The 15,972-nt window shown below is 48.5% G+C and overlaps 1 long non-coding RNA gene across 2 annotated transcripts; it reads right to left on the reverse strand.

Moving 5' to 3' along the window:
* Positions 1–777: 777 nt before the first annotated feature.
* LOC117796131 lies at positions 778–15,934 on the reverse strand. Of its 2 annotated transcripts, none has more exons than XR_004620513.1 (3): positions 15,683–15,934; positions 2,755–2,954; positions 778–2,251 (listed from the first exon to the last, which is right to left on the reverse strand). It is a non-coding gene; the product is annotated as an uncharacterized LOC117796131 (long non-coding RNA). The 2 variants fall into 2 exon arrangements; XR_004620512.1 differs by having other exon boundaries at positions 15,672–15,934.
* Between the last annotated feature and the right edge of the window lie 38 nt (positions 15,935–15,972).

Here is a 15,972-nt window from a genome sequence, read left to right on the forward strand (position 1 = left end):
TACTTAATCTCTTGGCAGGTTGTTTTTCTGTTTGATGACTAGACTTGACCCACATTTGAATATCTGAAAAGGTAATGAAAAGCTTTCAAGGGCAGGGGAAAGATGTGACCCCTATATGCAGATCCTTTAGGGAAGGAGGGATGCAAAGGAGAAAGGGAGATGAAGGACACAATACACCACTGTCCCAAAAGATACTAATTCATTGACTTTTATTTTGCTTTTCCATCATTGTTAAAAAATATTTAGGAAGGTAGTATACGCCCAGAAAAAAAAAAAAGCAACAGACCCCGAACACAGTGGGTTCAGTCAAAGGGCAGAGTTGTTCTAGGAGTATATACAGGCTGTGAACACCTGCCCCTAGAAATAGATATTTTAATAGAAGTGCAGCTTGTAAATTTGTTTCTAACTCCTCTAAGGGCAGCATCCTACAGTGTCGTTTTTATAATGTCAGAAGTAAGCGACCTTGTGTCCCATCCCTGTGTCTAAAGTGCCCTTTCCCAGCTCCCTTACCTCCCTCCAGCCTTGATCTGAAGTCTCCTTCAGTTAGTTAGACCTCCTGTGACCACCCTATTTAAAACTAATCTGCCCCATCTTGCCCCAGTGCACCTTACCTTGTTCTCTTATTTTTTTTTCTGTAGCACTGGTCGCCTTTTAATCTGCTTTATAATATATATCCTTACTTTGTCCTTCCCTACTTAATACAAGCTCCAGGAAGCTCGCAATAAATACGTGTTGCAAAATGAGTTGCTGTGGCGTGTGGCATGGATCTGTGGCACTGCCCTAACCAGCGGCAGAGCCAGCTGCTGCCTGGGCATCTGGCTCTCCCCGCGTTCACCGAGGCAAGGAGTCCGCACACGGTCCTGAGTGTACAGGAGGGAAATGAACTGGGTTTGGGCTCCTAATCCACGACTGGTTAATGTGAGTAAGGTACCGTGTGCCTGACCCAGGGGCCTGAACATCTGGATCCCACTTCTGGCTCCGCTGCTGATTTCTGTTGCAATGTTAGCCATCGCCCAGTTTTCTAAACTTGGGTAGGAATGTGAGGGAAGACATGTCCCATTCTGACTGCCTTCTCTATGGAGGGCTCCTGACAAATACGAGAGCCATCAGAGGAGGGAGCCCAGTGGAGACAGGATGAGAAGCCAGAGTGTTAGAGGAGGTGTGGAAGGAACTGAATGTTTGCCTTTATCTGGAATGTTCTTGGGGGGCAGAACTTGATAACTACCATCAGATGATACTTCAAGGGCCGTCAAGTGTAAGAGAGCGCAGATCCTATTTTATCCAGAGATGGAATGGGGCGTAAGCTGAGCCCTACCTCTTCTCCACTTACCTCTTCATTCAGCAGCGTTAACTCGCCACTGAGCCCTTCCTGCAGACCAGGCACTCGTAGGTGCTGAGTGTTCGAAAGGGAGTAGGGGTCACTTCCGGTCCGAAAGAGCTTGTGGTTCTGAGAGGGATTCAACAAGAAGACACAGGTGCCAGTAGTACTGGGAGGCAGGTGCAGCATGCTCGGGGAACGCATGGGGGCCAGGAACCCTGAGCAAGGATTCGGGGACCACATCCAGAGGGAGAGGAGGCCCGCGCTGAATCACCGGTGGAGCAGAGTGAGCTGTGGAGTGGTGGGGAGCGGTTATCTGAGCAGGACCATCCCAGAGACCTGGTGGCGCGGGAGAGAGAACGTGGACCCTGCGTAGACAGTGCCACGGACTGGCTCGAGGACGGAGGAGGCACCAACAGGTGGTGTGTGAGAGGTGTCCGTTCCCTCGGTGACGTCTGTGCTTCCAGATTTAAAATTGCACGGATAATCGGACCTAGCCAGGGTCTCAGTGGTTGCTGCTGCACTGGCAGCTGTCCCAGGTGCAGTCCCTCCTGGCCTCTGGAGTTTCTGTCGTCACTCGGGCGATTCGTGGATGTGGTGGTCCAGAGGTCCTTGTGCTCCAGAGGCTCCTCTGGAACCTCAAGGTAGAGCTTGGTGGCTTTTTTCCTCCCTCATCCCTGGTTGTCTCCCCCACTTCCTGGCTGGGGCCCAAAGATTTCCTCCCCCCCCTGTCATCCCCTGTGTTAGTTACGGTTGTGTACCGAGGGCCAGGTGGGAGCTCAGTCTTCCTTCTGTCCTTTGGTTCTCCCTCTCCGAAACTCCTATGCCCCCTGCACTCCGGTTTACTTAAGGGCACCTGTCGTGGTACGTGGAACCTCTGTAGTCACTGTCTCACTGGAGTCTCACCCTCCACCGCTTGCCGCTGTCTGGGCCCTGTGTGAAGGCGGAGAGTGGAGCCGGAGGGGCAGGTGTGAGAGGAGACCCTCCCTCCCGTTCTCTTCCACCCCTAACTTCGCCCTGCTCAGTATTTGGAGAAACCAGAAAAGCACATCAGGGATGTTGTCCCTGAAGCCTGTTGGACCTGGAGAAAGCATTCCAAGGGTAGCACGATGCCGAGAGTTGGCAGGGCCCCTTTTTGGTATATGAAGCCATGAGGGTTTCAAAGAAACTTGCCCAAGGTCTTTAATCAAGTAAACGTGGAGCCCCTGGCACTGATCCAGTGAATTGCTAATTCTGTTCCAGATGAAAAGCCGGCCCCCTGGCTCTTCCTCAGACGTTCTGGGAGAAGTGTGTGGGATTGTAACAAAAATGGCTTTGGGCCTGTTGGCCAGACTGAACACATCTCTCTCCCCCAGTGAAATATACTTGCTCTTAGAAGCCAAATGAATGTGTACATTTTAATCCACACATCACCCACGAGGGGGAGCACCAAATACCTTCAGTGTTTCTAAGCAGTGTGCTGCCCACAGCAATGCCCGTGGACGCCAAGGGACCGTGTTAGTGCTAGGAAGCGGCTGGCTGGCTGGCAGGGCGGTAAGGTCCTTGGGCCACTCCCGGAAACACGTCTACATTGGCAGCCTCGCATGTGAGCAGTCGTCTGGCAGAGAGAGGGCAGAAGCCTAGCAAGAGGTTGACCCTGCCGATGAGAACAGAACCATGTCATCTAATGCGAGACTCTCCCAGCTCAGGGCATCTCACACACGGGGCTGCCTGGACACAGGGCACTTGGTCTGTGCCAGCACATTCTCTCCTTTGGCTCCCCCAGCCCCTTAACTTGGCCTGCTGGCTTCGAACGTGCATGTGGTTCCCCCATACCCCACTTCCCCTCCCTCCTGGTTTCCCCTGCGGGGCAGTCAAGCCCTGTGCAGGTAAAGGAGTCTAAGACCCACGCTTGGCCTTAGAAAATGCAGTCAAAGTGGAATACAATACAATAAAAAGAGATCGGTCTTTAAAACCTCAGAAGGGGAGGGGGTGTGGCATCACAAAAGTGATGTCATCTAAGCTGAATCTCGCAGTCGGATTTTTGGGGAGATGAGAAGAAAAGCACTCTGGACTGAGGGCACAGCAAGTGAAAAGGAACTGTGAAAGTTTGGTGGCTTCTCAGAATATCAGACCCAGTGCGGCTGGGGCAGAGTTGGGGGGGAAAGGGAAGGGGGAGCCCGGACAACAGGTTGGGACAAAGGAATGGGATCCAGTGGGGCTGAGAGAACACTGAGGCCCAGAGATGCCCAGTGATTGTCCTCAGTTCACACCACTGATGGCAGAGCCTGGATTTACACCCCTCCTAACTCTAAAAGCAGGCAACAAGCCTGCCATCTCCAGATGGCTTTCTCCTATACATTCTCCACCACACCACAGATCCTGTTTTATGCTCATGAGGGAAAGCTGAGGCCCGAGGGGTCGGGCTCCATTTGGTGTGCAAACAGACAAGACACTGCAGCACCTGAATGGGGCCAGGTGGAGACAAACTGATTCAGTAAGTGTTTGCTGAGCACCTACTATAGGCCCTGGACTCTGTCCTGAAGGAGCTCACAGTCTGGAAGGGATGCAAACACGGAGAGGAAAACTCCAAATGAGGCAGACAGACCTGTACCAGGATGGGAGAGGGCAAAGGTCCCCGGGAACCGAGCAAAGATAACCCGAGTGATGGTGGTGTCGTTCCTTCTGAGTTAGTGCCATACCCTGTGCAATCCGGGCCAGGAGCCCCAGGGAGGGAGTTAGGGTGGGAGGAGGGAAAGAGTTTCCGTGGGAGAGATCTGATGCTGCAGGAGGGCCTGGCCTGGAGCCCAGATCTCTTCCGCCTCTTCTGCTTCTTGGCCCCATTGGGACGCTTGTGCTGGGTCCAGCCAGCAGCCCGACACTGGTGCCAGGGCAGCCCAGGGAACCTCGCATAGGCACATTCCTGGGTCCTTCACTTGGCAGCAGCCTGGCCCGCCTGAGAGTGGGGTGGGGACGAAGAGGGCTGGGAGCTGAGGAGGCTGCACTATGGGAAGAACTGCTCTGTCCCGGTTGCTGGGAGATTTTGAGGCCCGATCAGGATGTGACTCCAGGGAGACCCTTGTCACCCTTTCCTGTCTGAGAATGTCTTTGTGCCCATTCCTGACTGGAGTGGGTTAAGACTCTGGCTCACTCTAGCTGAAGTGTCAGATCAGTGGGCTGGATCCCAGTTGATAGTCACACATTTCCTTACCATGGGCTGGTCATGTGTTGTGGTCGTGCTAATACCTGTCTCATGGGACAGTGGTGACTATCACACGAGCCTGCAGACTCTGGATAAAAGCAACATCATGCTGAAGGGAGGAGTCCAAGATGGCGGAGGAGCAGGAGGCTTAAATTTCGTCTGGTCCCAGGAATGCAGCTAGATAGCTATCAGACCATTCTGAACACCTACAAACTCAACTGGAGAATGAAGAAAAGAATAGCAGCAACTCTAAGAACAGAATAGCCACCACTTTCGGCAAAGAACCCAGTTTAAAACAGGAGTTGAGCTCCAGCTCAGTGTTCCAAGATGGCGGAGGAGCAGGAGACCTAAAGTTTGTCTGGTCCCAGGAATTCAGCGAGAGAGCTACCAAACCATTCCGAATACCTATGAATGCAACTGGAGAATGAAGAAAAGAGTAGCAGAAACTCTATGAACAGAAAGGCAACCACTTTCTGCAAGGAGGAGAAAAGATGGAGGAGGAGTAGGCGACCCTTTCTCAGCTGGTCCGGGTCGAGCTGGATATCTACCAGACCATTCTGAACACCCACAGAATCAGCCTGAGATGCAGGAAGATACATCTGGATCTCTACAAATGAACATCTCCAGTGCTGAGTATTGAGGTACGAAGCGGGGAGCTGTGAAACCGCGCACAGATATCGGAAGCTAAACAGAAGGGGGAGGGAGCCGCCGTGTCAGGGCGCCGGGAAGCGGTAGCCACCTGCAAGGGGGAGCGGACAGACCGCGGACCCGCACGCTTGAGACAGCAGGCTGAGAAGGGAGCTCCGGGAGCGCACGCGGGACGGCTGGCGGTTGGCGGGCCACCTGCACGGGGGAGCAGGCGGACTCGCGGACGGCACCCGCGAGACAACAGACTTAGAACGCGAGCTCCAGGAGCGCGCGCGCAGGGCGGCTGGCGGGCCACCTGCACCGGGGAGCGGGCGGACCGCGGACCCGCACTCTGGAAACGGCAGACTGAGTCCGTGAGCCGGGAGCGTGCACCACCAAGCATCTCACGGAGCTCCGGAGCTCCGGTGTGCTCACTGGATCGAGGCTGAGACCGGGAGCTCCGGGAGCGTCCGCGGGGCGGCTGGCGGCTGGAGGGCCACCTGCACGGGGGAGCAGGCGGACTCGCGGTCAGCACCCGTGAGACACCAGACTGAGACGGGGAGCTCCGGGAGCCCGCGCGGGGCGGCTGGCGGCGGGCGGGGTTGGAAACACAAAGGACAGAGACGTGCCGGCCCTGGAAGTGAGGGCTGGGACGCCGGGTGTGGGGCGCACAGCCCGGGATGCTGCAGGGTTGAGCAGCACCAACAGAAACAGAGTTAAAGTGGCCAGAACATCAGTGGAGAACGATCCGCGATCCCTCTGTTCTGAGACAGAGGCTGAATTTCAGCCGCTGCTGCTCTCTCAGAAGAGGCATAGCAAACCGCCAGGGAAAGCCGCCAGAGAACAAAAGCCCGGAAATACCGGCTCACAGGGTGCCCATCCCCATCCCCCCTCGCAAGGGACACAGAGACTCTACCCAAACAGGGTTTTCTGAGTACCGGCAGGCAGGCCCCTCCCCCAGAAGGCAGGCTGAAAAATCAAGAAGCCCACAACCCGGAGCGCCTGAGTGGCGCAGTCACCAAGCACCTGTCTTCGGATTAGGGTGTGATCACAACGCTCCGTAAGGAGTCCCTCATCGGGCTTCTCCACCGGGAACCTGCTTCTTCCTCTCCCACTCCTCTGCTTGGGTTCCCTTTCTTGCTGACTGTCTCTCTCTCTCTCAAATAAATAAATAAACTCTTTAAGGAAGAAGCCCACATCCCTAAGATCTCTATAAAACAAGGGCGCACGGCCTGGGTCCCAGTCAACACTTGGGCTCTGGACAACCCTGCAATCTCTCTTCATCAGAATGACGAGAAGGAGAAGTCCCCCCCAGCAAAGAAAAGATAATGAGTCTGTGGCCTCTGCCACAGAATTGGCCTCGGCCACAGAATTAATACATATGGATGTATCCCAATTATCAGAAATGGAATTCAGAGCAACAATGGTCAAGATGATGAGTAAACTTGAAAAAAGCATCAGAGAAAGCGTTGCTGAGAATATAGAATCCCTAAGGGCAGAAATGAGAGCGAATCTGACAGAAATTAAAAATTCTATGGGCCAAATACAGTCAAAACTAGAGGCTCTGACGGCCAGGGTCACCGAGGCAGAGGAACGCGTTAGCGAATTGGAGGATGGGTTAGTAGAAGAAAAAACGAAAATAGAAGCTGGTCTTAAAAAAATCCACGCCCACGAATGTAGATTACGGGAGATTACTGACTCTATGAAACGATCCAATGTCAGAATCATCGGCATCCCTGAAGGGGTGGAGAAAAACAGAGGTCTAGAAGAGATATTTGAACAAATTGTAGCTGAAAACTTCCCTAATCTAGCAAGGGAAACAAGCATTCGTGTCCAAGAGGCAGAGAGGACCCCATCCAAGCTCAACCAGGACAAACCTACGCCACGGCATGTCATAGTGCAATTCGCAAATATTAGATCCAAGGATACAGTATTGAAAGCGGCCAGGGCAAAGAAATTTCTCACGTACCAAGGCAAAGGTATCAGGATTACGTCAGACCTGTCTACAGAGACCTGGAATGAGAGAAAGGCTTGGGGGGGCATTTTTAAAGCTCTTTCAGAGAAAAACATGCAGCCAAGGATCCTTTATCCAGCAAAGCTGTCATTCAGAATTGATGGAGAAATAAAGACGTTCCAAAATCGCCAATCATTAACCAATTTCGTAACCACGAAACCAGCCCTACAGGAGATATTAAGGGGGGCTCTATAAAGGTAAAAAGGCCCCAAGAGTGATACAGAGCAGCAAGTCACAACCGATACAAAGACTTTAAAGAGAAATGGCATCATTAAAATCATATCTGTCAATAATCTCTATCAATCTAAATGGCTTAAACTCTCCCATAAAACGCCACAGGGTTGCAGATTGGATAAAAAGACATGACCCATCCATTTGCTGTCTACAAGAGACTCATTTTGAACCCAAAGATGCATTCAGACTTAGAGTAAGGGGATGGAGTACCATCTTCCACGCAAATGGACCTCAAAAGAAAGCTGGAGTAGCAATTCTCATATCAGATAGACTGGATTTTAAACTAGAGGCCATAGAGAGAGATACAGAAGGGCACTATATTATTCTTAAAGGAAGTATTCAACAAGTGGATATGACAATTATTAATATATATGCCCCCAACAGGGGAGCAGCAAGATACACAAGCCAACTCTTAACCAAAATAAAGAGACATATAGATAAGAACACAGTAATAGTAGGGGACCTCAACACCCCACTATCAGAAATAGACAGAACACCCTGGCAAAAACTAAGCAAAGAATCAAAGGCTTTGAATGCCATACTCGACGAGTTGGACCTCATAGATATATATAGAACACTACACCCCAGAACCAAAGAATACTCATTCTATTCAAATGCCCATGGAACATTCTCAAGAATAGATCATGCTCTGGGACACAAAACAGGTCTCAGCCAATACCAAAAGATTGAAATTATCCCCTGCATATTCTCAGACCACAACGCTCTGAAATTGGAACTCAACCACAAGGAAAAACCTGGAAGAAACTCAAACACTTGGAGGCTAAGAACCATCCTGCTCAAGAATGACTCGATAAACCAGGAAATCAAAAAACAAATTAAACAATTTATGGAGACCAACGAGAATGAATACACAACGGTCCAAAACCTATGGGATACTGCAAAGGCAGTCCTAAGGGGGAAATACATAGCCATCCAAGCCTCACTCAAAAGAATAGAAAAATCTAAAATGCAGTTTCTATATTCTCACCTCAAGAAACTGGAACAGCAACAGAGGGACAGGCCTAACCCACTGACAAGGAAGGAGTTGACCAAGATTAGAGCAGAAATCAATGAATTAGAGACCAGAACCACAGTAGAGCAGATCAACAGGACTAGAAGCTGGTTCTTTGAGAGAATCCATAAAATTGATAGACCACTGGCAAAACTTGTCCAAAAACAAAGAGAAAGGACTGAGATTATTAAAATTATGACTGAAAAGGGAGAGGTCACGACCAGCACCATTGAAATTGCAAGGATTATTAGAAACTTTTATCAACAGCTATATGCCAAAAAACTAAACAATCTGGAAGAGATGGAGGCCTTCCTGGAAACCTATAAACTACCAAGACTGAAACAGGAAGAAATAGATTTCTTAAATAGGCCAATTAACTATGAAGAAATTGAGTCAGTGATAAACAACCTTCCAAATAATAAAACTCCAGGCCCAGACGGTTTTCCTGGGGAATTCTACCAAACATTCAAAGAAGAAATAATACCTATTCTCCTAAAGCTATTTCAAAAAATAGAAACAGAAGGAAAGCTACCAAACTCATTCTATGAGGCTAATATTACCTTGATCCCCAAACCAGGCAAAGACCCCCTCAAAAAGGAGAATTACAGACCGATTTCTCTAATGAATATGGATGCCAAAATCCTCAACAAGATCCTTGCTAATAGAATCCAACAGTACATTAAAAGGATTATCCATCATGACCAAGTGGGATTCATACCTGGGATGCAAGCATGGTTCAACACTCGCAAATCAATCAATGTGATACATCATATCAACAAGAAAAGACTCAAGAACCATATGATCCTCTCAATTGATGCAGAAAAAGCATTTGACAAAATACAGCATCCTTTCCTGATTAAAACCCTTCAGAGTGTAGGAATAGAGGGTACATTTCTCAATCTCATAAAAGCCATCTATGAAAAGCCTACTGCAAGCATTATTCTCAATGGGGAAAAGCTGGAAGCCTTTCCCTTAAGATCAGGAACACGACAAGGATGCCCACTCTCGCCACTATTATTCAACATAGTACTAGAAGTCCTTGCAACAGCAATCAGAAGACAAAAAGGGATCAAAGGTATCCAAATCGGCAAAGAAGAAGTCAAACTGTCTCTCTTTGCAGATGACATGATACTCTATATGGAAAACCCAAAGGAATCCACTCCCAAACTATTAGAAGTTATAGAACAATTCAGTAAGGTGGCAGGATACAAAATCAATGCCCAGAAATCAGTTGCATTTCTATACACGAATAACGAGACTGAAGAAAGAGAAATTAGGGAATCCATCCCATTTACAATAACACCAAAAACCATGCGTTACCTTGGAATTAACTTAACCAGAGACGTAAAGGACCTATATGCTAGAAACTATAGATCACTTTTGAAAGATATTGAGGAAGACATAAAAAGATGGAAAAATATTCCATGCTCATGGATTGGAAGAATTAACATAGTTAAAATGTCCATACTACCCAGAGCAATCTACACTTTCAATGCTATCCCGATCAAAATACCGAGGACATTTTTCAAAGAACTGGAACAAATAGTCCTTAAATTTGTATGGAACCAGAAAAGGCCCCGAATCTCCAAGGAACTGTTGAAAAGGAAAAACAAAGCTGGGGGCATCACAATGCCGGATTTCGAGCTGTACTACAAAGCTGTGATCACAAAGACAGCATGGTACTGGCACAAAAACAGACACATCGACCAATGGAACAGAATAGAGAACCCAGAAATGGACCCTCGGCTCTTTGGGCAACTAATCTTTGATAAAGCAGGAAAAAACATCCGGTGGAAAAAAGACAGTCTCTTCAATAAATGGTGCTGGGAAAATTGGACAGCTACATGCAAAAGAATGAAACTTGACCACTCTCTCACACCATACACAAAAATAAACTCCAAATGGATGAAAGACCTCAATGTGAGACAGGAATCCATCAAAATTCTAGAGGAGAACATAGGCAACAACTTCTATGACATCGGCCAGAGCAACCTTTTTCACGACACATCTCCAAAGGCAAGAGAAATAAAAGATAAAATGAACTTATGGGACTTTATCAGGATAAAGAGCTTCTGCACAGCCAAGGAAACAGTCAAAAAAACTAAGAGACAGCCCACGGAATGGGAGAATATATTTGCAAAGGACACCACAGATAAAGGACTGGTATCCAAGATCTACAAAGAACTTCTCAAACTCAATACACGAGAAACAAATAAACAAATCATAAAATGGGCAGAAGATATGAACAGACACTTTTCCAATGAAGACATACAAATGGCTAACAGACACATGAAAAAATGTTCAAAATCATTAGCCATCAGGGAAATTCAAATCAAAACCACACTGAGATACCACCTTACGCCAGTTAGAATGGCAAAGATAGACAAGGCAAGAAACAACAATTGTTGGAGAGGATGTGGAGAAAGGGGATCCCTCCTACATTGTTGGTGGGAATGCAAGTTGGTACAGCCACTCTGGAAAACAGTGTGGAGGTCCCTTAAAAAGTTAAAAATTGAACTACCCTATGACCCAGCCATTGCACTACTGGGTGTTTACCCCAAAGATACAGACGTAGTAAAGAGAAGGGCCATATGCACCCCAATGTTCATAGCTGCATTGTCCACAATAGCCAAATCATGGAAGGAGCCGAGATGCCCTTCAACAGATGACTGGATTAAGAAGCTGTGGTCCATATATACAATGGAATATTACTCAGCTATCAGAAAGAACGAATTCTCAACATTTGCTGCAACATGGACGGCACTGGAGGAGATAATGCTAAGTGAAATAAGTCAAGCAGAGAAAGACAATTATCATATGATTTCTCTCATCTATGGAACATAAGAACTAGCATGATTGGTAGGGGAAGAAAGGGATAAAGAAAAGGGGGGTAATCAGAAGGGGGAATGAAACATGAGAGACTATGGACTATGAGAAACAAACTTGAGGACTTCAGAGGGGAGGGGGGTGGGGGAATGGGATAGACTGGTGATGGGTGGTAAGGAGGGCACGCATTGCATGGTACACTGGGTGTTATATGCAACTAAGGGAGCATCGAACTTTACATCGGAATCAAGGGATGTACTGTATGGTGACTAACATAATATAATAAAAAATCATTTAAAAAAATAAAAATAAAAATAAAAAAATAAAAAGATGTGTGAACTTTAAAAAAAAAGGCAACATCATGCTAATGTATGTTCTTGCATACAGCAAAGGAGATCAAAATGAAAAGGCAACCTAAGGAATGGGGGGAAATATTTGCAAACCATATATCTGATAAGAGTTAATATCCAAAATATGTAAGGAACTCATATAACTCAATATAACCTGATCAGAAAATGGGCAAAGGACTGGAATAGACATATTAGTACCGAGGTAGGGCTGTTAGTATGGGTGCCAACTGACACCCTTATGTACAATATAAACACACCCTCTGATGATTTTAAGGGACAAAATATATGGTATCATCCCACAGGGAAAATGCCTAAGCCAGGGGTGGTATTGGCTCATGAGGACCAAACCCCTACTGTGTTGTTACTCAATGAAGATCTATCAAAAAGACACCAGAAGCAAAAGCAACAAAAGCAAAAATAAACAGGTGGGACTACATCGAACCAAAAATCTGCACAGCAAACCAGCAACAAAATGAAAAGGCAATCTATGGAATGGGAGAAGGTATCTGTAAATCACTGATCTGATAAGGGGCTAGTATCCAAAGAACACAACTCAATATTTAAAAAAAACAACAACACACAATCCAATTAAAAAGTGGGCAGAGGAACCGAATAGATATTTTTCCAAAGAAGAATGGCTAACAGGTACATAAAAGGTGCTCGGCATCACTAATCAGGAAAATGCAAATCAAAACCACAATGAGATACCATTTCACACCTGTTAGCATAGCTGTTATCAAAAGACAGGAGATAAGTGTTGGCAAGGGTGTGGAAGAACGGGAACTCTCGAGCACCTCGAGCACCGTTGGTAGGAATGTAAATTGGTGCAGTCACTATGGGAAAACAGCATGGAGATTCTTTAAAAAATTAAAAATAGAACTACCCTATGATCCAACAATATCACTTCTGGGTATAATATCCAAAGGAAATAAGTATCCTGAAGAGATGTCTGCACTCCCATGTTCATTGCAGCATTATTCACAACAGCCAAGACATGCAACCACGCGTCTGTAGACGGATGAATAAATGAAGAAGATGGGGTACATATATGCACAACGGGATATCATGCAACTGTAAAAAGAAGGACTTTCTGCCATTTGCAACAACATGGATGAAGTTGGAGGACCTTATGGTAAGTGAAATAAAATCAGACAGGGAAAGACAAATGCCCTTTGATCTCACTTATGTGTAGAATCTTAAATAAAAGTCTAATTCCTAGAATGAGAATGATGGTTATCAGGGACTGGGTGTGGGGGAAATGGGGAGATGTTGGTCCAAGGGTACACGCTTTTCAGTTATAAAATGAGTAATTCTGGAGATGGAGTGTACAGCATGGTTAATGACATTGTATTCTGTACTTGAAATTTGCGAAGAGTAGGTCTGAAGTGTTCTCACCACACACAGGCACACACACAAAATGGTAACTGTGTGAGGTGATGACTAGATTAACTTGATTGTGCTAAGCATTTCCCAATATATACATGCATTAAATCATGTTGTACACCTTACAAAATGTTGAACAATCTAAATATTTATGTCACTCCTGCCTCACTAAAGCTGAGGAAAAAAATAAAAGCCAAAAGAAAAAGAAAATGTATGTTCCTGTCACTTCCCTCGTTCTACACATATTTGAGGGCCTATCTTGCTCCAGAAATGACTAGGGGAGTCGTAGACAACCTTTTTCAACTTCATTTTACTCCCCTGGAGAATGAAAAATAATATTTCCTCACTGAGACTGTTTCCCAAATTAAACAAAATGGATAGGATGTACACAAGCTACATAGACCATCAGCTCTGGGTCTGAGCATGTGGGGCTCTCAGGACCCTGAGTGTCTGCCCTTGACTGGTCTCACCTCGTTCCTGATAAGACTGAACGGCACCGGCCCACGCTCGGTCCAGCAGGATTGTCTCCAGCCTGTTTTGTCTTCCTCAGAACTATCTGCCAGCTTTCGGCACCCCCACCAGCGAGGGCAGAGAACACAATGGAAGCAGAAACGGCTTCTCCCAAGGCTCACTTGGTACCATCTGGGCTGCTTAGTTGAGGGAAGCAGAAACCACCGGTGTATCTCGAGGCCCACCAAACTCATGCTGTTGGCCTCTGGTCTTTCCACCCCGCCTCAACCACCATTAGCTAAGGTCTAGTCAGGTGTTCTGTGTATAGACGGGATGGGCAGAGATTGGTTTCTCTTCACCCCCGAAAAAACCTGTGCTCTATTTCTTCCATTAAAGACACCGGACCTTTCCCAGGAACCACCTGGGCTCGTTCTGCCCTGCCCCTTGGGAAGGGTTTCCTTAAGAACGATTCCAGGGATCCTGCCTTTCTCCCTCCTACAGCTCATGAGATCAGCCCTAGTCCTTCACAAGCAGCCAAAGCTGGTCCTGACCTGATTAAGCAGAAAAGGAATTAATACATTAAAAGGATACTGGGCGGGCTAGAGAACTAGGCCTGACCAGAGGTAAAGGCTTCCAGGAATGCTGCCCAACACCATGCTGAGGAAGTCCGCTGACGACAAAGCTGCTGTCGCCACGGAGCCCCTGATGCTGCTGTCTGCGTGCCCCCCTGCCCCAGGCGGCCACTGCAGCCAGTGTGGACGCAATCTCGCAGCCGCAGCTGAACCCCAGTCACACGCTCCTGGTCCCACCTTCCCTGTAGACCTGATGCCTATGCAAGCTTTTTTCTTCATGTTTGTCACCTGTGTCTCCAAGTCCTGTCCTAGTACCCCTGACCCATGAACTCCGCACCACAGGCTTCTCACACAAGCCTTCTAGCCTCCATCTGGGAAAAGCAGGGCTCCTCAAGTGGGAAATTTTCCATGCCTCAGAACACGTGTCCAAAAGAGCCCCGAAGCGTGTAAGATGTCCACTTTGCACTCTATCCACAGGCTGCCGTCCCCTTCCTAGTCCTGTCTCTTCCCAGCTGGTGGACCCAGGCCCGGGCCCTGTGTTCAGGCTGGACCTGACGTGTTTCTGCAGGGGCAGGTGAGCCAGGAGGGACACAGGGGAATTCAGATGGGCACCTCTGGACAGTGAGCACCAGGGGATGCAACCGAGGCTTGGGAGCCCCAGAGTTCACTAGGGGAAGGTGTGGGAGCCCTTTGGGAGCCCCCTTCTTAACCAGACTCATGGAATGTTAGACCTGAAGGGCCTTGGGGAGCCTCTCCTGAGGATCACAAACTCAGGTGGCTACAGGGAGGAGCCAGGCTAATAAGTGAGCCTAGCGAGCTGAGCGAAGGACAACGGGGGTGGGGGTGCGTCTGTGAAGAATGCCATTCTAGGCAGCAAAACTAAAAAAAAAAATTTTACAAGGTGTGTAAATGTTGGTAAGAGAAAGCAGTTGCTTGGGAAGGGGTGGGGGATGGCAGTTGACAGGTGCAGGTGGGATCATTCTGGGGTGATGGAAATGTTCTGTATCTTGTTTTGGGTGGTGGTTACTCTGCGTATACAGTTAACAAACTTCGTCAGATAAATATTTAAGATCTGTGCATTTTATCCTGTAATAATTATACCGCAGTTTTTTACTTGGGCAATTTAATAAAGTCTATCTATAAACCGATTTGGCTCTTAGGCGACCCATTTGCCAACTTGTTCCAATCCGACTCCCTTCTCTTACACAGGTGGACTCAGAGCCCCCGAGGCGGGGAAGTGGTTTTCTCAAGGGCACAGAGGTGGCCCCTCCGCCCGGAGCAGGGGGACCGGTGTGCTCTAGCGGGCTGCCTCTTACTGCGCAAACTCACTTCCCTGCCTCTGGAGCGGTGCCGACCTGCCGCGGGGTAACACTGCCTTTCTGCCCGCTGTCCCCAGGGGCTGGGCAGACGTTTGCCTCGGCGTGGCGGCGAGCAGGTCACCTAGAGCCGAGGTGGAGAGCAGCGGAAGCGGATGGAGCGCCGGGGCCCCCGGGCGCACCGGCCAGGCGCGCAGATAAATCACGGGACGCGAACTGCACTGACGTTCGGGACCAGCACTGAGTGCCAAGTGCCGACTCGGACAGCCAAGTTCTGGGAAGACGAATTTGATCCCGCCGAGGCGGTGGCAGTGCCGAGTGAAACCCACCCGAGGGGGGCGGGGAGGGCAGGGAACCGGCTCTCCGGGCGGGCGCTTCGGGCACTTACCGAAGTCTTACCTGGCCAGAGCCCAGTCCGAGGAGGCACTGGCATCTCCGCTTTACAGGTGAGAGAAGCAAGGCTCTCCGCAGCTCCTCGGAGCTGCAGGAGGACTGAGTTGGGTTTCCAAGCCCGGCTGTCTGACACCAAACCCTTGCTCTTTGCTCTCCTCCACCCAGATCGAGTAGGTGTCTGCAGGAGTGACTCCAAGCCCATCAGAAAGCACACAAGTTCCCAATTTCGGTGTAGGCCTTGCCCGCACGCCAAAGAGAACCGGGGGTGGGGGTGGGGGTAGAGCCGGGCGCGAGGT

The sequence above is a fragment of the Ailuropoda melanoleuca genome, chromosome 14 (genome assembly GCF_002007445.2).
Source record: "Ailuropoda melanoleuca isolate Jingjing chromosome 14, ASM200744v2, whole genome shotgun sequence".
Lineage (NCBI taxonomy): Eukaryota > Metazoa > Chordata > Mammalia > Carnivora > Ursidae > Ailuropoda > Ailuropoda melanoleuca.